Raw genomic sequence first — 21,780 nt, 5'->3', positions numbered from 1 at the left:
TATCTTTTAAAGATCTGATGCACAGTGCACAGAGGACATTTTTTCAGAACACGGTACAGGTATACAGGAGATATTTGAACACTTCCAGAACATTGCTCGTAGTACAGATCAAATAGCAAGTTCACCCTAACATTGATTCCTTATTTATATTTAGTATATTTATTGAATGTGCCTCTTGCATTACAGTCCATGGGCCTGTAAGAGGAATGATAGTTTGTTTGTTTTTTTTAAATGGGCAGTCCCTGCTCTTAGGACTCATTATCTGAAAATGCATGCCAATGCAAGAGGCAGAGTATTGCCTGCCTGCCATTAGACAGCTTTACTTGCATATATAAAGAACTAGAAAAATGTGGGAATGGTTAAGATGCGGGCCTCACCCAATGATCAAGTATACGCAATGGAAGAAGTATAAACCCCCCATCCCCTTGCCCCCAGTGAGGGCATCCATGAAGGGGGCATCCACTTTCCCCTTGCAGAGCCAAATGCAAAATGAAAATGCAGGTCCTTTTTTCCAAAGTTATTAAGAATTTCAAGACAGCAACAGCAGAGCATCAAGGGCCCTTCTGAGCATGGGGCTCTTCTGAGCATGGAGCCTGCAGGCACAGGATGCACACCCATGAAGCCAGGCTGGCCTGTGGGACCTCACAGAAGCCACTCGCCCAGGGAATTACCTGAGATGCTCCCCTAACTTCACTGGCCTCCCAGTCTGGCTCACCCCACCCCCTCCAAACGAGTTTCTCCAGGAATCACTTGTCCAACATGTCACCTGCCCACAAATCCTCATCTGAAGGTCCACTTCTGGGACCCTGATCCAAGACAGGGCCTTGGACATGCTACGTTGAAACTTCAGTTTCCTCCATCTGTAAAAGTGGGAGGAAAACAGTGTCTTGTTGAGTGCTGGAGAAGCATGTGAGATAATGCATGAAAAGTGCTTAGCACCATGTCGGGCATCACGCATGCTCCATGAACACTAACTAGCTAACAGCATTTTTACTATAATGACCAACAAAAGTAAGTGCCCTTGCCTTCACAAAGCAACTATGAGTATGTAGAATCCTGCCTGTTCCCTCTTTCCCCAGCTCTGAATCCCACACCTGAGCCTGTGGTTCAAGTTTGATCGCTAGGATTTGACAAAGACAGAGGCATCTGAAAATGGAAGCAAGAGAAGTCTCTTTGACAAAATAATTAGAACAGAGTGAATCCAACATAAGGGTGCTCACAGCCCTAGCTTCCTTGGCCAAAATGAATTATGTTTATGATGAGATTTCTTGACAAGATCCTTCTAGAATTGCAAAGTGTCATCAACCCCGTAAGTTCTGCTGAAGCAGAGATGAATGCATGGCCACCATGGATAGCAGAGGTGGTTGGAAGAGAACATTCAGTGATTAGCATTCTCTTTATTGTCACCCACACTCCTGTCAACATTACAACTTAAGCAGACATCTTATTTGAAATCCTACATTTTCCCACACAAGAATTTCCCAAAAGCCATGATTGGCCTTCCTCTCCAGCACCTTAGACTTCTCTAAGCCAAGGTGGGATACTGGGATTGAGCCATTATGTAAAGAACACCCACATACTATTTGTGCTTTAGAAAATTCTCCATTCCCTGGAGAGTATATCCCTAAAATACACATTCAATCACAAAACCCCAGTGAGAGCCGAGACTCCAACCAAATCAAGACATGCTTAACCACTTAAAGCCTAACAAACAAAAGCAGGCTTCAGGACAGCAGAACTTGGTTTGACTTTATCAAATGTGTATTGATTGACCGGATTGGTCCTTGCTCTATGTGAGGTATCTAAGGAAACCAGAATATCTAAGACCCAGCCCAGCCATCAAGAAGTTCATTGGTTCATCCAACCGAGTCAGGGAAGCCCAACTTTTCTCAGACTTGCAAAGACTTGATTTTTGGATGACCTGTATGTGTCAAGTGACATGTGAATAAGGAATCACTTCTGCCCTTTGCCCTTTGTTTCTTGACTCCTGAGACAACATGTAGAAATGCCTGGCTGAAGCACAGTCCTCCCTGAGTATCTTGTAGCACTGTCCCCTCCCTCCCACCCAGGCACCCCCCTCACTGTTGCTGTTCAGATCAAGAGAACAGTCTTGGCATCCGTGGTGACTTCCTGGTGTATAGCAGGCAATGACTGACTTAATAAATGAATGAATCCATCGGTTCATTGGCCAGTCAACCTACCAACCAACAAAGATACTTGGAGTGCATTTTTCCCAAAGAAACAGCATGGGGGGTTGCCTGCTTGCCCACACACAGCCCAGGTGTTGCTCACTGCCAGGTGAGTATCCTCAAGGCAGTCCCACACCCTGATTCTACCATTAACACAGCAGAGGTGCAGCTGGGAATAACTGGTCCATTCCAATGCTCCTGTTTAACATGTTCCTCTCAAACGAACTCTGGGAGCGTGCATTCACACATAGCAGACTTGCTTAAAATATGGGTCCCTACCTGACTTTTCCTGGCCAAGGCTTGAGCAGAAGGAAATGCTGTGTTTTGAATTGGCAAAGCTTCAAGCTTTCTGTGAAGGTATCCCTGAGGTTTAGCAAGGGGCCTAGAGAGACAGCCAGACTCGCTGAGTGACAAATCTGTTTCATGGAGCAGCCTTGTTCAGAGGAAAACTTTGGGTTTCATTTGACTCTCGCCTGGAATAAGGTCCAAGTGCTTATCACCATAATGTGGCACTGAGGCAACTGTCCCCAGTTTGGAAAAGCTATTTTTCCCCTTTGATTTGCTTGTAAAGGCTGTTGTTGTAGCTAATTGGGGTGGGTAAATTATAGCCAAGGCCATTTGTAGGCTCCTCTCACAGGGCACTCTCAGATACCAGCAGAGCCCGTCAGAGGCTCTCCTGTCCCTGGAAGTACTTTCAGCTACTCCCTTGTGTCCTTGCTTGTCCACCAGTCCTTACACCATTCCCATAGCAGCTTTTTCTGTGTCTCACCAGAGGACTGGGATAGGACGCCCTCACCATCCCTGCAGATGGGGGCACCATCTCCGCAGATGAAATGGGTAAGTGCCAACTCCTGGCCATGACACTTCAGAAAATGTTTCTCTGTGAATAGCAAATTAGAAATGCTATGCCTACCATTCAGAGCTGTTGCAAGAATCATCACGTGCAAATTTCCAGCCCAACTCCTGGCATGACGTGTTTTGTATTATACACTGGAAGTGGTGGCATGCGGTAGGATGGATGAACCTTCCTGCTGGAAGGAGGGACCTTATCCTTTCCAACTTACCAACCATGAGCATGTAGAGATCCGAGCCCAGGACCAGGGTCAGAATTTCTGAATTCTCAGATTCAACTCCTTTCTCACATGCCATGAGGATCACATAAGAGGTATCTGCATTACAGAAATCCTACAGAAGATTCTACTGTTCTCAAACACCTTTGTTTATGTTCTGGCCACCTGTTTACAGAACTCATTTGCCACTGAAGAATTTCATTACCGAGGCTCAGAAATACAACTTTTCCCCCTTGCATTCGACAGGGTTCTCCAGAGGAATAGACCAACAGGGCATGTGCATAAAGAAAGTGATTTATTTTAGGGAGGGGGCTCACACAATTGCAGGCAAATCTGAAACCTGCAGGGCGGACTGACAAGCTGAAGACCCAGGGAAGAGTTACTTTTGCAGTCTCAAGCCTGGAGGCAGAAGTCCTTCTTCCTTGGGAGCCTCAGGTTTTCCTCCTAAGGCCTTCAACTGATTAGATGAGGCCCCCCAACATTATGATGGGTAATCTGTTTTCTTCAAAATCACTGACTTAAATGTTATTTATACCTAAAAAATATCTTCACAGTGACATCTAAACTAGTACTGGGGTACCATAGCCTACCCTGGCTCATACATAAAATTAGCCACTACATCCCTGTAGTATTTGTTTGTAATCCCTGTAGCTGAGTGAGGTTGATGTAGCTGTACAGAGGAATGAAGTGTAGGAGATGAGGTATAGAACCTTATAGGGCAAGACTTCTTTTAAAACATAAGCCCTTGGGATTCCTGGGTGGCTCAGTGGTTTGGCACCTGCCTTCAGCCCAGGGCGTGATCCTGGAGTCCCGGGATTGAGTCCCACATCGGGCTCCCTGCATGGAGCCTGCTTCTCCCTCTCCTGTGTCTCTGCCTCTCTCTCTCTCGGATAAATAAAATATTTAAAAATAAAAATAAAATAATAAAACCTAAGCCCTCATTGACTGTAAGTTACTAGAAAGGAAGAGCCATGCTGGATTGGATTCTCATCTCCACTGCCAAGCCCAGGGCACCTGAGAGATGTTTCATGAATAGTAAGTACATCCTAGACTCTAGATCCAAATGGCCTGGACCCCATTCCAGCTCTCCAATAGACTGGCTGTGTGATCTTGTTCTGGTTATTTAACCTCTCTGTGCCTCATTTTCTTATGTGAAAATAGGAATAATAAAGTGAGAACAATAATTGGTATGAGGATTAAAAATAAATTAGTATTTGTAAAATGCTTGCACCAATATCTAGGTGTTTGGGTTGGGTTTTTTTTTTAAAGATTTATTTATTTATTTATTTATTTATTTATTTATTTATTTATTTATTTGAGACACAGAGAGAAAGGCAGACACACAGGCAGAGGGAGAAGCAGTCTCCATGCAGGGAGCCTGATGTGCGACTTGATCCCAGGACTCCAGGATCAGGCCCTGGGCTGAAGGCGGCGCTAAACCGCTGAGCCACCTGAGCTGCCCCTAGGTATTTGTTAATAGAATACAACTCTTCTCCAGCTGTGGACCACAGATGATACATCATTGCTTATTTTGTTGCAATCCTCACCAGTTTGAGCCTATTCCCATCAAGCTTGATGGAAGGTCCTTGCATCCCCTAATCCACAACAAGAGTATAAGGGTGCAACACATGGCTGCTTGGTTCTGAGCACACCTGCTTGCTCACACACAGCCCAGGTGTTGGTCACAAAATGCTGCCATGCTGCTATGGAATTCTGCCCAGACACAAGATCCTCACAAGCTGTAACTGCTTCCAATCACTGGAGAGAGCAGAGCACAGTGTTTTCTAAAGATTTCCTTTATCTTTGCAAGGAATGTAGAATAAATGAGCTCCTCTCTGGATGGCCATTTTCCCTATCTCCAAAATTTGAATTTTCTGAAGGGTGGTGTTGGACCTAGCCTATTGAGCTTCTCCTATAGAGGCTGAATATTTAATTCAGCATGATTTTATTAGTAATGGTGGTGAGAATAATGGGGCTGGCTTCCCCCATCCACATTAGATTCAACCCAGCTTAGAAGCCAAAGGGGGTATCATCGTGATAATAATGATGATGAGGAGGATGATATTAAAAATGTTTTTATTTCTAGTATTCTAAAACACCTTTGAGTAGGATGATAACAGAGCACCAAGGACCCTTGGTTATTAGATGCAAAAGGAAATTCAAACTCTAAAAGTATACAATGAGCTCAAGTACCTTTAAAATTCCCTCAACTTGATTTGAGTGATTCCTGAGTTTCTAGTTCTTCCAAAGACACTGCTGAGTAACTGACACAGCTGGCTGGAGGACCCTTTGGTTGTGATGTGGAAGAAGAAGGGAGAGAGTGCCCACAACAATGTCTCCCTATTATACCCCTTGGGGAAAATGTCAGCTTTGCTCCACTGCTGGGCCCTCCAACACGGCGCTGGTTGTGGCAATGGGTTGGAGGACCAGACTGGGCTGGGCAGGTTATAGAATCACCTTTGCAACTGCCTTAGCTCTCTCTCAGTCTTGAGCTCCTCTGAGCTTTCAATTCCCAATAACACCCTTCAGTGGGACCCCTCAGATCCACTAGGATCCAGTAGGAGCAAAAGTAGCAGGAGTGAGGTGGGGGCAGGGCAGGGAGTCAGGAGGTGCTGCCAATTCAACACCCCCAGGATGGGGGATAATGAGAAACAGAATGGACCTGTCCAGACAACACAGACTCTTTCACAGTAGAATTCATTCTTCAAACCAAAATGTAATGGGAGCAACATAGGTGAAGGCAGAGCTGTTTTCATTAAAGCAAGGGGAAGAGGGACTCCAGAGCTCCGCTCTTGTTCTCCTCCCTGGACCCAGCATCAGTCACTTACCAGCCAAATGGCCTTAGGCACGGTGATTGCCCCTCCGAGCCTTCATTCCTACCAGTAGAACAGAGAGGTTTCAGAGGACTTGTTTAGAGGATTACATAAAATGACATACAAATGGCACCAAGCATTATGCACAAGTACTTGCTAACAGCTCCTTTCCCTTCTCTCTTTTTTTAAGATTATTTATTCATTCATTCATTCATTCATTCATTCATTCATGAGAGACACAGAGAGAGACACACACACACAGGCAGAGGGAGAAGCAGGCTCCCCACAGGAAGCCTGACGCAGGACTCAATCCCCGGATTGGGGATCACACCCAGAGCCTAAGGCAGATGCTCAACTGCTGAGACACCCAGGCACCCCTCCTCTCCCTTCTCTTACTTACGGTGGGTGAAAGTGAAGAAGCAGCTAAGCTTTGTTCCCTAAAAGGTTCCAGAGTCCCAGATGAATCTCTAAGCCCTTGGCCGGATAAACTATATGGGAGACTGCAGAGGCATTAGGGTGTTGGGGCTGGGCCTGCCCTAGACCGCAACCAAGATAGAGTGTAAGGTGGTAACTGTCCCTCACCAGGTCATTTCACAGGCCACCTGTTAATTCCACTGTCCTTCCATCTCCAAGGGAACAGGTGCGTGATGGAGCTCTATTCTATCCCCTGTGTTCTAAGGTCCTTCCGCTGATGGGCTCTGGTGAGTGGTTCTGAAAGCTAAGGATGCATCAGTGGCCAATGCCCCTGCAGTTCTTCTGTAGTCACCAGTTTTGTAGCAGGTAAGAACCTTGCATCTCACTGCAATCAGCCTTGGGCATTCTCCTTCTGTGCTTTGAGGCTTGAAGGAATATCGCCACATACGAGTTCATCACAAATTTATTTCCAGGTAACTGGTTCTGCTTTTACATCTTTTAAATCTTGGTCTAAAATGGAGTTCTGAAATTGGATTTCATTCCCCCAGTTCCACCTTACTGAAGGGAATTCAGTAAGTCTCAAGAGACACACTCTTTAGCATTCCCACCCCAATTATGGCTTTCCCCAAACCCATTTGTGGCTGCCTTCTTGTGATTGCTAAAACATCCATTTTGGATAATTTCCCAAATAACATTGTTATTCTTTAAATTAAAGGTTTTCTGGAAAAAGAAACTACAAACAATGAGTTCATTAATGTAGCTTGGTATACAACTAACATACTAAATAACAGAAAAATTGGATATCCTTCAAGAGTTGGCTTTTTTTTTACAATAGCAACACAACAAAATATCTGCAAAAAACTTAATAATTTCTGCAAAATGTTTCAGAAAAAGACCTTTAATAAATGCTAAAGAAGAAGGGTGCCTGGAGGGTTCAGTTGGTTGAGTGTCCAACTCTTGATCTGGGCTTAGGTTTTGATCTCACAGTTGTGAGTTTGAGCCCTGCATTGGGCTCCGTGCTGGGTGTGGAGTCTGCTTTAAAAAAATGCAGGGGCATCTGGGTGGCTCAGTATATTAAGCATCTGCCTTTGGCTCAGGTCCCAGGGTCCTGGGATGGAGCCCCACATCAGGCTTCCTGCTCCAAGAGGAGTCTGCTTCTCCCTCTGCCTGCTGCTCCACCTGCTTGTGCTCTCTCTTTCTCGCTCTTGCTCTCTGTCAAATAAAAATAGTAATAATAATAATAATTATTATTATTATTATAATAAATAGTTTTTTAAAAAGCCAAAGGAGAGTAGAACCAATGGAAACACACTACGTTCAGGAAAATTCATTACCATGTCAATTCACAATCATGTCAATATCTTCATAATTAACATTATCGTGTCACTTATGTTAATATATAAACAATGTGATTTCAATGCAAATATCTGCTTTGTTTTAACTAAATAAGCAGATTTTAAAGTTCATATGGCAAATTAAGCAATCAAGAATACACAGGAAAAGAAAAAAGAGAACAAAAAAGGAAAAAAGGAAGGAGAAGGAACAACCACCTCCCATGTCGAAGCATGCCATAAAGTCTCAATAAGGAAAATAGCACTGTACCAGCTAATGGACAGACAGTCCAGTCAGTAGAACAAACTAGAAATAGACCCAGTTCTGGTCAGAAATTTAGTAAATTACAAAGATGACATGTCTAATCATTGAGCAATAGGCCAGTAAATGGTATCAACACAACTGAAAAAGAATTAAGCACACCATACCTTACCTCCTATTTTGACACAGCATCAACTCCAAATGGATGAAAGAGAGAAAGATTTTTAAAAAATGAAACCATAAAAGTACTAGAAGGAAACGTGGCAAATTCTTATAGAACCCTAAAGAACGGAGAGCCTTTCCTTTATCCAGAATCCATGAAAAAAATTTTTTTAAAGATTACAGTATCCTACCACCTAATTTTTTAAACTTAGACATACACAACATAAGCAAAATAAAAAACAACAATGTGGGGTAAATATTTGCAACTCTTACACAGAGAGCTGATCTTTTCTTGCCAGGAAAAGAGTTCCTAGAAATGATTAAGGAAAAAGATCAAGACAACAAGACAATTTTTGCTTAGATGGGCACAAGATACGCAGAGGCAGTTCATGGAAAAGGAAATGCAAAGTGGCTCTTAAATGAGTGGAATGATGCTGTCTCACTGTTATAAGAAGAATGCAGATTAAAATTGCAATGAGGGGCACCTGGGTGGCTCAGTCAGTTAAGCGACAACTCTTGATTTTGGCTCAGGTCATGATCTCAGGGTGGAGCCCCAGGTGGACTCCGTGTTCAGCAGGGAGTCGGCTTGAAAGATTCTTTCCCTCTGCCCCTCACCTCTCTCAGTGAGCTCTCTCACTCTCTCTTGCTCTTTCTCTAAAATAAGTAAGTAAGTAAACCTTTAAAAAAAAAAAAAACTGCAATGAAATGTCCATGTGGCGAGGCTGTGGGGAAAGAGTTCCCTCCTCGGTTACCAGAGTCTGTGTATATTGTACAACCCCATCCAGAGCATCTAGAAAGCCCTGTAAATATCAAAAACACACTTCTTTTTGACCCAACCATCCTACTCACTGGAATTTATCCTACAGACATACCTGCACAAGCAGGAAATGTCCCGGGCTGGCACTGTTCATAGTAGCAAAAGATTGGAATCAACCCAAGGGTCCCTCGATAGGAAACTAGTTAAATAAATTTATGGCGTGTCCATAAATAAGACACTATAAAGCTGTAAAAATGAATGGAGACACTCTTTAGGCACTGATTTGAAAGGTCTCCAAGATATATAATTAAGCAAAGAGAAGAAATTCCAAGCTCGTTTGTGTAGAATGCTAACTTTCGGCAGCCTTGCCACCAGGGTATTCCGCTGGAGTTTCAATTTGCATTTCTCCTTCCTTAAGTGAGACTGAGGATCCCTCCATTCTTTCATGAGCCATTTTCATTTCCTTTTCTGTAAAGGCAGGAAAGAAAAAGAAAAAAACTACACGCGCACACACACACACACACACACACACACACAGAGGCACAATAAACATGCCCAAGAAATTGCTCTAAGCGTTCACTTGGATTGGGTTGATGGGAGCAGGGCTAGAAGACAAGCTTTTCACAGTTTTGATTTTTGAAGCGAGAAAATGAATTATCCATTCAAATATAAACGCAAACTAAATTAAATCTTTCCCTACCAATTCCTCAGGCTCCCGCTAAGCCTCTCATGTTCCCATCTGCCAAGTATTTTTCCCACCTCTAAATCTGACTTTGGAGGACGGGGCAAGGTCAAGGGTGAACAGGCAGCGGGGGTGCCCGCGAGACCCATACGGATCGCCCCATGTGAATGGACTCCTGCCCATTTGTAGAAGATGAAGTCAGCAGTGGGGCTATTTTTGCCACAAGGGGAACAGTGCCTGCTTTGGGAAGAAATGGGCCGCTGAGTTGGGGCATCCAGGCAAAGCAACTTCAACCATGGACAGCATGTTCCTGCCGCCAGCCAAAGAGAAGGCTCTCGATCCCAGAATATTTCCTCTCCAGCCTTCTGTGCTGCAGCTAGACCCAGACCTGACCTGACTTCCCCGTTGTGCTGAGAGCTTTGCCCGGATTACAAATGTGCAACGGCTCTCAAGCTTGGCTCAGGAATCTGCATTTCTCTTGGAGCACCCGGAATGGCAGCCTGTCACCCCCAGCTTTAAATATTTTCCCCGCCTGAGGGACCCCCGGCCACAGCTTTGTTTTACCTTCCTTTGCGGAAGAACAAGAGCCAGCCAAGGCTCTGCAAGATGAGCCAGCACATCTGACGCACACGGAAAGGAAAAAGCAAACTGGCGTCTCTGACATTGCTGGTCCCCGCAGGCCTGAGCACTTGCAGCTCCCCCTTTGATTCCTCTGACTTTATGAGCTCAGAGCACAACAGGCTGGAAATTAGTAGAGCAGCTGCCCCAGGAAAGAATGTGCTCCTTCCCCCTTTGGAACTTCAAGGGAAAGCACTGAGGGGTGCGGGGGCGCAGGGAGAGGGGAGACGCCGTTTCTGCAGCTCCCACCAGCCTGACCGCTGCCGGGTGGACGAGCCCGGGGGGCCTGGGCACGAGCCTGGGGAGGCCCCATCCTCGGGCTCCTGGGGCAGGCTGCAGAGGCTGCATTTGCTCCGTGGCTAGCCCAGGGGACAGATTCGCCCCGCCCACCCGGGGCTGCGGGACACGAGGACACTGGCCACCCGGCGCCGGCCGCCCTGGAGACAGAGGGCCGCAGGCTGGGAGCCTCGAGCGGTCCCTCACGTCCACGCCCACGTCCACGTCCACGACCACGTCCCCCACCCAGGCCTCGGCCAGGCCACTCGGTTTCCCTAATTAAAAACCGCACGGGAGGGAGGACTCGGGCCTGGTTCCCGAGCTCAGCGGCAGAAAGAAGCTGCCGGGCTCGCTGGGGTGGGCACCGCGACGTCTTCCCCGCTCTCTGCCAAAGCGCCAGGGAACCAAGGACCCTCATTCGAGGCGAACGCGCCATTGCTCCCCGAGGGCAGCACCTTCCTCCTCCCAGCCCGAGGCCGCCCCACCTCTCGGAGTGTGGGCCACCCTCCCGGGAGGTCCTCGGCTGCTTCGCCATCTCAGCCATCTGGCTGGGGCCTGGCGACTCCGGGGCAGCCGTTCATCCCTCCCTGAGGGCTGTGGTGTCCCTAGCATCTGTGATGTCCTTCTTCGGGACATGTGGCTCTCAGAGTCCCTCCCGCCCATCGCGAGAGGGCACGGGAGGGCCCGTGGGTGATGTCCAGACTATGGTGTGTCTGTGGGTCTCCCTTGCAGAGTAGGAGTCCTCGGAGCTCCACCAGCCTCCCTCACTTGTCACCAGCCCCATGAGTCACCCCTACTCACTCCAACTTTCCCACGTCCCTCTGTAAGTGTGGGCCCCACAGTGCCATCCCCTCCGCGGTGTTCTGTGACCAGGGCAGAGGCTAGGAGAGCGTGGCTCCTCAGTCACCAGTTAGCTGGATGTGCCAAGCGCTGGGCCCCCCACGCTCGTCAAGTCGGGTTTCTAGTGGAGGATGTCTCTGCTAACTTGTGGACAAAATATGTCAGCCCCATCTTCTCCAGGTTGAAACTCAGAGTTCTTGGTCCCTGAAAAGTACCCGTGAGACCAGGCTCTCTGTGTGCCTGAGGTGGCCTCCTGCAGCCCGTGGAAGCACCGTGGGAAGTGAAACTTCACAAGGAGGAGGTGGGGAGAACTGAGGCCGGGGCTCTGGAAGCCCATCTGCTATCGTGTGCGTCCTCCTGCCAACCTGCTGGCTGACTTCACGGCCCCTCCATTCTGTCTGTCCACAGTCTGAGGCCTTTGAGAGTAAGCCCTCCAGCCCCCACCATGCGCCGCTGTGAAATGAGCTCCCGAGCCTGGACTCCTCCTCAGTGGCCCAAATAGCAGTAACACAAGGGACCAAATGCCGCTCTGCCGCCTGCACAACAACAGAAACAGCACAGGGAGAAAGAGGCAGATAGGCAACGGTCTTGGAAGAAAACACAGGAAAATGTAACCTGTGCCAGAGTCCAGACGGGCCCATAAGTCCATGTGTGCATACCATGGATGAGTTATCCGTTGCTGTGTAACAAATTAGCCTAAACTTAGCAGCTTAACACATCAATGGCATTTCTTAAGTTACAATTTCTGTGGGTCAGAAATCCAGGAGTGACCTAGCTGATTGGTTCTGGTTAAGGGTCTCTCCTCAGATTGTCACTAAAACGTCAGCAGAGGCAACAGTCCTCTGAACGCTTCACCAGGACGGGAGGGTCTGCTTCTAAGACGGCTCCGTTGTCACACGCTGGCAAGTCATTGCTGGGAGGAGACCTAGTTCGTCACTACGGGGGAACTGTTGGTGGATCTGTCCACAAGTGTCCTCTTGTGGCAGCTGGCTTCCCAGAGGGACTTATCCAAGAGAACAAGGCAGAGAAGCTTCTGTGTCTTCTATGACCCAGCTTCAGGGGTCAGACTAGTTCATTCCCATAATATTCAGTGTGGGAGGCGACTCCTGAGGGCCTGACTGCCAGGAGGTGGAACTCTGGAAGGGTGGGGAGTCATTCAGAGGCTGTGTGAGGACTGCGATGGGCGAGCCAGACCAGCAGGAATAGTTTGACCCACCGTCAACATTTGTCTCCCCAAACACCTCTCTACAGCTCTACTCCCGTATCCCTTTGGTTTGTTTTTGTAACAGCACACCGGGTATCAAGTGTGTGTCAAAAGACACCCTAGCCTGTTCAGCAGAGGGCAGAGGGACTGCAACTCATTCAGGAATAATGCAGTGCATGCTCCATTCTGCAGTAGAGCCGCCACCACCACAAAGAGAGGGCACAGGCCGCATCCAGCCCGCCCTCACCCCCACCGCCACCAAGGGCCTGCAGGAGTGTGTGAGTTTAATACAGAGACACTGGCCAGTTGTCAGGGAGAGGGACAAGTTAGGATGCAATGCTGAGTGCTTTTGTATGTGCTGTCTTTCCACACACCCTCTGGACTTTGTCCTAAATTCTTGGAGCACAGGGGACATTGAAAGAAATGGCATAAGTGAAATTCAGGGTCGTAATCCTGAGAAGAGTGTTAAGAATTAGTTGTGTTCCGTAACTGAGTAGGAGCTGGTACTTTTAGGGGAGGGAGCTGCCCCTTATTCCCATCAGGTGGCATGGGACCGTGGAGGACATAACACTAGGAAGACAGCAGGAGAGACCTCCGTGTGGCAGTGGCAAATCTCAAGGTCCCTTCACCAGCATGACAGGAGCTCAACAGCACAGCAGAGGCCTGGACAGCAGAGCAAAGGACTCCTGAGTGGCAGCTGCTGTGCCAAACTCTCTACAGGGCCAAGGAGAATCTTTGAGTCCTCTTGGGACCCTTACCTTCCAGGGGAAGAAGGTAGGGCTTAGGTTCCAGAACTTATGCGGATAGAACTTCTAGCCACAAGCTGCTATTAGAGGAAGGCCCTGTCACTCACTGAACATAGACCCCTCCACAGCCCGGGAGACTCAGGTTGCCGTGGCCACTGTCCAAACTGGTGTCAGATCCAGAAGCAGCAATAGAAAGCTGATCTGGAGCCGCCTCAGTTTCTCCATCTGCGGAGAGGAAGAAAGGGGAAAAATAGCAGCTGTTCTTCTGCTGGAGAAGCCAATGCCCCCATGGCCAGCAGGGTAGCCCACCTCGAATCTGACCACAACCACTTTTGTTAAACATCTCAAGGAAATACACAAAACTGTCCACACTACTCAAATCAAAACTTCTTTTTTTATTTTTTTTATTTTATTCCACTTAAATTTTAAAAGAGTGTGCTGTGATGGAAAGAGTTTTGAGCCAAGAGTACAAGTGTCTGGTTCCAGTTCCAGCTCTGCCACTAACTGGCTGTGTGAACTTGGTCAAGTTTCCGAGCCTAGAATTTCTTGACCGCACAAACAGGATGATAACAGCTAGCTCACATGTTAAATATTTGCATAAATATCCTGCGATCTATATGTTTTCATGTCATTTTTAGTTATTCCTGTCACACTGGGCTTTTAGGAGGGCAGCGGTCACATGGCCTCCACACAAGGCGGGGCTGTAGGCCCAGTGAGTGCCATCTCGGACCTGGCATCAGGGAGGTCTCAGCCCTCAGAGATTGGAGGAGCATAGGAAGTACTCGATGGCAATTCATGGGTTGAGGGGGCAGAAAGGGACCCAGGCACCATCAGTACAAATGCCCCTACCCCCTGTCACAGATGGGGAACCCAGGGCCAGACTGCTCAAAATTACATGACCACTAGGCCAAGCCTTCTCTTGAGCACTCTGTTTCCTCGTCTACGTTCCAGAAGGCAGCCCAGGGAGCCAATGAACAAGGTGCTGACCAGGTATGTGGGTACTTTCCCTGGGGAAGACAAGAGCTTCTCACTCTGGCACTTCATAAAAATTCTTAAGACTAAATCTTACTGGGACACCTGGGTGGCTCAGTGGTTGAATGTCTGTCTGTCTTAAGCTCAGGTCATGATCCTGGGATCCTGGGATCAAGCCCCACATTAGGCTTCCCACAGGGAGCCTGCTTCTCCCTCTGCTTATGTCTCTGTCTCTCTCTCTCTGTGTCTCTCATGAATAAATAAATAAAATCTTAAAAAAAAAAAAAAAAACTAAATCTCACTGTGGGTCTGCCCTGTACCCTGAGGCCTTCCCTCCTGTCAGTGCCTGTATCCCAGCACAGCTCCCAGGGGTGGCAGCTGCACCGATGCCCAGCGATGATCCCGCCCTTCTGCCCACTGTCAGCCACCCCGCTACACAGGGCAGCACCCCCCCAGCCCCCTCCTGCGGGCTGTGCTGGTTCCCTCCCGGCTGCCATCCTGAGCCCACTCCGCTCCTCCTTTGTCAGCTTCCGACCCAGTGAAACCTTTCATCCACTTGCCTTCCATCCTCTATGCTTCCCCCTCTCTCTCCTCCCTCAAGAGCTGTCTCTGCAGATGATGCCCCCATCTATATGCCCAGCCCCCACATCGCTCCCCAGCTGCCCCATCTCCCTGGAACCCGAACACCAGCACGCCCTCTCCCTGCCAAGCCAGCTCCTCTTGCGCTGGTGAGGATACTTCCCTGTGAGTCACCTCCTCCAGCACCTCAAAGTCATCCTACACCCCTCCTTGACCCCACCCTCCCCGCCAACCCCACATCCAATTATTGCATGCTCCTGCGGGGGGCTTCCTTCCTAATGGATCTCATATATATTTCTTCCGTTCCATTCCCACTGTCAGTGAAGAGCCTCCAGAAATACTCCTTTCCCGTCACCTTCCCTCTTGGGAAGCTTCCAGATGTTCTCCACTTGCAGGTATATCATTCAGGTATATCAATCCGTGAGCCCACCATCCCGATGCATCAACAACCAATCCCAACCTGCGTTTCCACTTCCCTACTCCTCCTTGAACCCCTCACCTTAGCCCGACTACCTGTTCACTTGGGGTTTCAAACTGCTTCTTTTATTCCTTTCCCTAAAGGACTAATAACAGGAGCCCACATCTCCATGGCAAGTCCCATGTTTCGGGCACTGCTCTAACCACTTTCCACACACTCAGTCATGGAATTGTCACACCAACACTATGAGGCACAGAGAGGTTAAGTAAGTTGCCTGAGGCCACACAGCCAGGGAGCGGGTAGAGTCAGCGTTCAACCGAATGCCATCTCTGGCTCCAGGGTCACTGAACCAAGATGCCCATGTTGACAAACACACCTGTCTGTGCATAAGCGTTCCCTTACAGTTCAGTATTTTAACATTAACCAAGACCGGCACAGCATTATGGGGATTTTGAAGTGTAATTCCTGGAGGAAAGTTTTCCCACTGACCTCCAGGCCTGGGAGAGGATGATGAAGCAATAAGTCATCCTGCCATTAAAATTAAGTCCAATCACCCCTAATGGAATGTCACCTCTGAGATAGCCATTAACGCCACCTGGCTCACGCACTGACAGGGGGTCTGCATATATCACCATTACCTTGTCTAACAACCATTGTGTCCGAGGAGCGGGGAGACCTGAGAAGACACCAAGTGAACCCGGGACCCTCCCTGCAGGTGGCACCAGGCAGAAGGAAGCCTGCTGCTTCGGCACCGATGGAGGCGCCCACGTTTCCGTGTGGTGGAGGCCGGAGGGGCAGCCGAGAGACCTAGGCGGGACCCGCACGCAGAGCGCTCACTGCCTTCCAGGGAATCAAGCTCCAGGAAGAGGTGGCCTTGCCGGGTCCCTGGGCAGGATGCCAGACCCTGCCACTCCCAGCCCCACCATCACAGCATCCTGGAGGGCCTAGGTCCCCACTAGGCCCCCCGGCCCTCGGGGAGCACTCACTCTGCATCAGACTGCGGTTCTCTAACAATTTTGGTACCAAGAGCCTTTGCATGCGTGATGAGATAAGGTGGTCATTTTTATCCCATTTTGCAGATGAGATGAACGAGATTCGGGGAGGGGAAGGGACTAGCTAGAAGAGAGTGGGGTGCAGGGAGAGAGCTGGTTGTCAGGCACCCGCACAGGCGTTGTTTCTGTAACGCCTGCACTTGGCCCTGTAAAGCAGATAGCGTGATGCCCATTAACAGAGGGGAAACCACAGACTTCACTGGGCCGAAAAAAACTGCACATCCAGCAAGTGGCTGAGTGGGACGTGGGCCTGCCCTCTTCCCCCGAGCGAGCGAGCATGGTGCCCTTCACGTGTCGTATTGTTGCTGCCACACCAGCCCCTCTCTCCCCAGGACCCCCATCTTCACTCGCCAGAGCTGGAAAGCCCAACCGCCCCAGTACCAGCCTGGTTTCCAGCTCTGCCCTCATTTGCTCCTGCTTGGCTTCGCTGGTCTCTGAAGGTTTCTCCCTGGGTCCACTCTGACCCTCAAAATGTGGCTCAGCAAACCCTGCCACGTGCGCAGTGCCCCCACTGCTCGGCCTGGCCCACTCCCGCTGTACTGACCAGCCACCTCCCTGGCCCTTTGCCCGCCTGCCCTGCAGGTCCTGCCTGGCTCTCTCAGCCCAGCCTGACTCTGGGCCTTGGTCTGTCGTCCCCGGGCGGCAGGTCCACGGTCACCTCACAGCCCAGCGGATGAAATTACCGTCTCGCCTTCGATTTCTGGGCAAGTCAGCTTTGACACGAGCCTCGTTCTGCCCACGCTGGGGCTGGTTTGGCCCGTCTCAGCAGGTGGAGGCCTGCCCCTGCTTGATCCCCCAGGAAGCACCTTCAGCAACCTGTGGTATCACGGCATTCACAGACGTTTCCAGCTTTTAATTATTTTCTGGAGCCTTTGTCTCCAAAACCAGGTGTTTTTCCAGGTCTGGCTTCTCTAATGGATTTTTCCTGGACTGACCCCTTGAATCCTTCCTGTGAGGAAGGCACCACGATGCTCCCATGCACAATAGGAACGCTGAGGAAAAGGTGCAATGAAACTCGTCCAGAGTGAGCAATCTGCTGGAGTCCGGGTTCAAACCCAGAGAGTCTGATCCCAGGGCTTAGTCTTGGCCATCACCTCACCATGTAATCATGGTGATCAGGGAAGAGTAGACTTCGGGGTCGGAATTCTAGTTTGCTCCTTATTCTGTGAAACTGGCAAGTTATTTAACCTGTCAGAATATTGGTTCCCTCACAGGTAAAAATTAGACTAATAGTGACCATATCAGGTAGGGCTTGTTAACGAGAATTACAGAGCACACTGTGTGGAAGTGTCTAGAACAGTGTCTGGTACGTGCTGGGTTGCTTCCCTCACTTCCTCTCAGAGAGTCTTCAAAGCGCCTGCTGCCATGGTGATCACTTCAGAGCCAAGTACCTCAGGGTCAAGGGGTTTTTTAAAAAGCTCATTGAACTGTTCTAGAAAAACACTTCTAAGTTTCCAGAGATTTTTTTTTTTTTTTTAATCATCTGATGAGGAGAAGAGAAGAAAAATCTTGGTCTTCCTTGAGATTGTGGCTGGATTGACTGCATTTACTATCATTTCATGTATATGTAATAAAACACAGTGGTTTTCATATAATATATAAACCGTCAAATAATCCTATTTGGTCAGTAGTCTGGTATTTCTAGCTTGTCAGGAAGCCAACATGCAACAGTCTGTGTCGGCTTCAGGAAGAGAAACTTTTCCATTCTCTCTGAGATAAGGCTTGTTGTCCTTGGTTCCCGGTCCCAAAGAGGACTGTGGGGATGTTGGGGGGAGGCCGTAGGTGATTCCTCTCACGTGTAAACGAGGCCTGAGCTCCTTCCAGAAGGCAGCAACCACGTGCTCCCTGAACCGGGCACTCCTTGCACCGGGCCCAGCCCTCCTCTGATTGGCACAAATGAGAATTTCGGAGTTGCTTCACAGAGGGATGGGTCCTACGTGGGCACAGAACAAAGCCAGGAGCTGAGCTGCTTTTCAGAGAATCCGTGGCCATAATTCTAATTCTTCTTCCTTCCCTTGGGCCAATATTTAACCTCCCCAAGGCCTATTTTTTAAAAATCATTTGAAAAGTTTGAATGACACTATAAGTGTCTCTGAAAATGCAGGGTAAAAAAAGATGCAGAGTAAATACAACTTCCTTTTCCTTAGGTTATTCTGTATCCTTGGACTATATCTGCAATGTTCTTCCCTCTTCTTCCCCTTCCTCTTTTTCCAGCAAATTCCTATGTATCCTTTAAGGCCCAGCTGAGAAGCTGCCTCCTCCAGCAAGCCCTCCCATATTCCAGCAGTCTGATAATGGCTGTCCTTCTCTGTCTTCATAAGGCCCAGACTTCTTTCTATCAAGGCACTAATGACCTATTCCATTAAACAGTGAACTCCTAGCTGGTAAAATGGGCCTTGGTCACCTTTGGACTCCCAGAACCGAGGCAGGTAAGGCCTGGCACATGGTAGACTCTCAGAAAAAAAAAGCTTGCTGAACCAATGAATCATAAAGCTGAATTCCATAATCCAAGCCCTATTTTCTCATTAGCTCTCGATACGACATACAGATTATACCCTCTAGAAATAAACAAGTCAAAGGTTGTGAGATCAGGGAATTAGGTCAAAAAGCAAGGTGAGGGGCAGGAGGTGCCATCACCCAAATGCACCAGGCCCTCGGCTCTGGGCAACCTTACTTAAAATGACCCAGCCCCACGGAGAGAGAAGGATAACCTTTCTGTCCCTTGCCAAGCTGTAAAAAGTGATGGCAAGAAATCATGCCCTAATTTTCCTCCTCAGATCACACCAGCTTGTGGAATTTAAATACGAGAATGTTGATAAATCCCAGAACAAAGTTTGGAGGACGAAGTCAATGTCCAGCACCTGCCAGATTCTGGATCCCAAAATTGCAGAGTCATGCTGAGTCGTAAAGGTAATCCTGTCTGCCCTCTGCTCTGGGTACAAACCTCTCTGGATCCAACGGTCACTCCCAGGCGTGGGGGTTTCTAAGTCTCAAGACTGAAGTTTTAAGTGGCAAAGAGAAAAGTCGCTCTGATATGGTGACATGTGTGAGAATCAATGGCATGCTTATTATGCACAAAGCACCACGTTGGGCATGAGGGCACAGAGATGAAGCGCATACATCATGCCTGCTCTCAAAAAGCTCGTGCTGCGGAGAGTCTAAGGGCCAGGGCAGCAGTGGCATAATTGAGGGCACCTATAATAAAGGCTGTAAGACAAGCATAAATGGGAAGAGGAGGCAGAAGCCACGTGTGGGAGTTCTGCAGAACAATTGGCCCCATTCCTTCAAAAACTCCACCGAAGCAAATGGTAGACTTGATTCAAAAGAATCGACTGTTAGCAAAAAAAAAAAAAAAAATTGGGACAATTGGAATCTCAGTATGGATCGGGTATTGGATGATGGCAAGGAAAGGAACTGTTGGTAATTTCTAGACCCATAACCATATCATTATGTCTGAAAATGCCCATACTGCTTAGAGAGCAAAATCTAGTGTGCAGAAGTGAAATTACATGCCGCTATAAAAAATTCACAAAGACAGAGAGATGAAGTGAGTGTGGTAGAGTCTTGATTCCAGGTGACACACGGGTGGTGCCCATCGTACTCTGCTCTCCAGTTTGGGGAATGTTTGAAACGTTCATAATGCAGAAAGGTTAAAAATCAGGGTAGGGAAAAGGGAGCAGACAGCAGAAAAGGCATTTTCAGCGGAGTCTTGAAAGGTGAGCAGGATCTCATGGGTGGAAAAGGATAGGACCATTATTTGGGGATGGGGTGGAGGTGTGGGATCAGCCCAGCAGAGGCCCTGGGGCAGGAAGGGCCGGTGGTGGCTAGGTTGCCCTTATGCGGATCAGAGTTCCAAACATCGGCCCAGTGGGTAAAAAGGGGTGACTGGGTGATGGGCACTGAGGGGGGCACTTGACAGGATGAGCACCGGGTGTTATGCTATATGCTGGCAAATCAAACTCCAATAAAAAAATATACAAAAAAATAAAAATAATAAAAATAAAAAGGGCCACCTGCGTGTTGACCTGTTTCTCAAGGATGTGGTAAGTGCTGATCAACAAATAAGGCAAAAGACACGGAAAATGCTGCCCCTTGAATGCAGGCTGAGGGGGAGGGTGCCAGATGATTTTCCAAAACAACCTGTTTGTTCTTAACGGGTTGACCCTTGCCTCGAGGACAGTCCCTGGCACTCGTCACTGCTTACATAATGGCCCCTCCTGCTGGATCCAGGCTCCCTCTACAGAGACCACCAGCCCCGCGTGAGACTCACTGCCTTCTTGGGAATACAGTTCCTGTGGCCCCTCATTCTGTGGATTGGCCAGCATCTCTGGAGAGAGCAGATTGGAGGTGACCACATAAGAGCACACCTGTCCAGGAGTGCATCCACCTGCCTCTCCCCTCCACCTACCCTCTCCACCCCACTCAGCTCTTCCCACTCCCCACCTGGATCCCTCTGCTGGAGCAGGATAGGTTTTCAGGAACTGACACGATGTCCTCCCTCATCTCTAAGCCTGATCTGCTTCTGGCTTATCTGGTTCTGCTGAGATCATGGAAAAATGAACCCCAGTCATATCTACAGAGTGGCCTCAGTGTTCACCTCATGGGGTCATTCCATTTGACAGCCTGAGAGTGACTCAGAAACTGCCCTTGGTTCACTAGGGCCAGATGGGAGGTTCCTCTCTTGCAAGCTTATCTTCCCTTTGCAGCCCTGGTCTCTAACTGCCGTGGGTTGCAAAATCAAAGAAAAAATATTTACAATGAGAGTTGACCTAAAAAAGACTTAGATGGGGGTCAGCATACTTTCAGCTTGGCTTGACCTCCTCCTGACAAAGCCCTGGGGAGAGGGGGCACTGTGTGGTGAGAAGAGTGTGGGTTTCAGAGTCAGCCTGAGAACTGGGTTTGGATCCTACCTCCCCACCTACTCGTTTAGATGACAGAGCTAACCTCAGATTATATTTCCTATCCCGGAGGGTTTTGCAGACTACCTGAGATGCATGTGAGCTAGACGCTTGGCGTGGAGTAGCACACGTTGCCTCCTCCTCCCACTATGGACATCAGGTTCTCCATCTTTCAGATAAGGGAGTTGGAGGACGTGAGTCTCAAGGCCAGTTTCGCTCCATCTTTCTGTCATTCCATGAAACCCCAGGAGCAGTGAGTCACTTTCCTTGGAGGGCCCTGTTGCTACTGCATCTGTCATCCAGCCTGTCCCCATGCCTTGGGCACAGCTGCTCCTGTAAAACTACAGAAACACAGGGACCTGAGTGGACCGTTAGCCTTCCATCCAGATAGGCTCTTGAGCTCCCCTTCTCCATCCAGAGAAGCTTCTCTGTTCCACAGCACAGTGGGTTTCTCCTTCCTAATTCCCCGCACTGCCTTGAAGGTCACTAATTGGGTA

The 21,780-nt window shown here is 48.7% G+C and overlaps 2 long non-coding RNA genes across 8 annotated transcripts in view; one reads left to right on the top strand and one right to left on the bottom strand.

Moving 5' to 3' along the window:
* The window catches only part of LOC102155344, a 39,951-nt gene extending 33,236 nt beyond the window's left edge, over positions 1-6,715 (bottom strand). For 2 of the 6 annotated variants that reach the window (XR_005357759.1, XR_005357758.1), the window contains exons 1-2: positions 6,473-6,710; positions 6,088-6,135 (exon numbers count right to left, since the gene is read on the bottom strand). This is a non-coding gene — a long non-coding RNA (uncharacterized LOC102155344). Of the gene's footprint in view, positions 1-6,087; positions 6,136-6,472 lie in introns of all 6 variants that reach the window. The other 4 variants (XR_005357756.1, XR_005357757.1, XR_005357755.1 and 1 more) reach the window with 4 other exon arrangements.
* Positions 6,716-6,746: 31 nt separating this feature from the next.
* LOC111095433 lies at positions 6,747-21,252 on the top strand. Of its 2 annotated transcripts, none has more exons than XR_005357763.1 (4): positions 6,747-6,852; positions 16,049-18,814; positions 19,163-19,295; positions 20,566-21,252. It is a non-coding gene; the product is annotated as an uncharacterized LOC111095433 (long non-coding RNA). The 2 variants fall into 2 exon arrangements; XR_005357764.1 differs by having other exon boundaries at positions 20,561-21,252.
* Positions 21,253-21,780: the final 528 nt, after the last annotated feature.

The sequence above is a fragment of the Canis lupus genome, chromosome 4 (assembly GCF_011100685.1).
Source record: "Canis lupus familiaris isolate Mischka breed German Shepherd chromosome 4, alternate assembly UU_Cfam_GSD_1.0, whole genome shotgun sequence".
In the NCBI taxonomy this organism is placed as follows: domain Eukaryota; kingdom Metazoa; phylum Chordata; class Mammalia; order Carnivora; family Canidae; genus Canis; species Canis lupus.
This window is presented reverse-complemented; position numbering and strand designations above follow the sequence as displayed.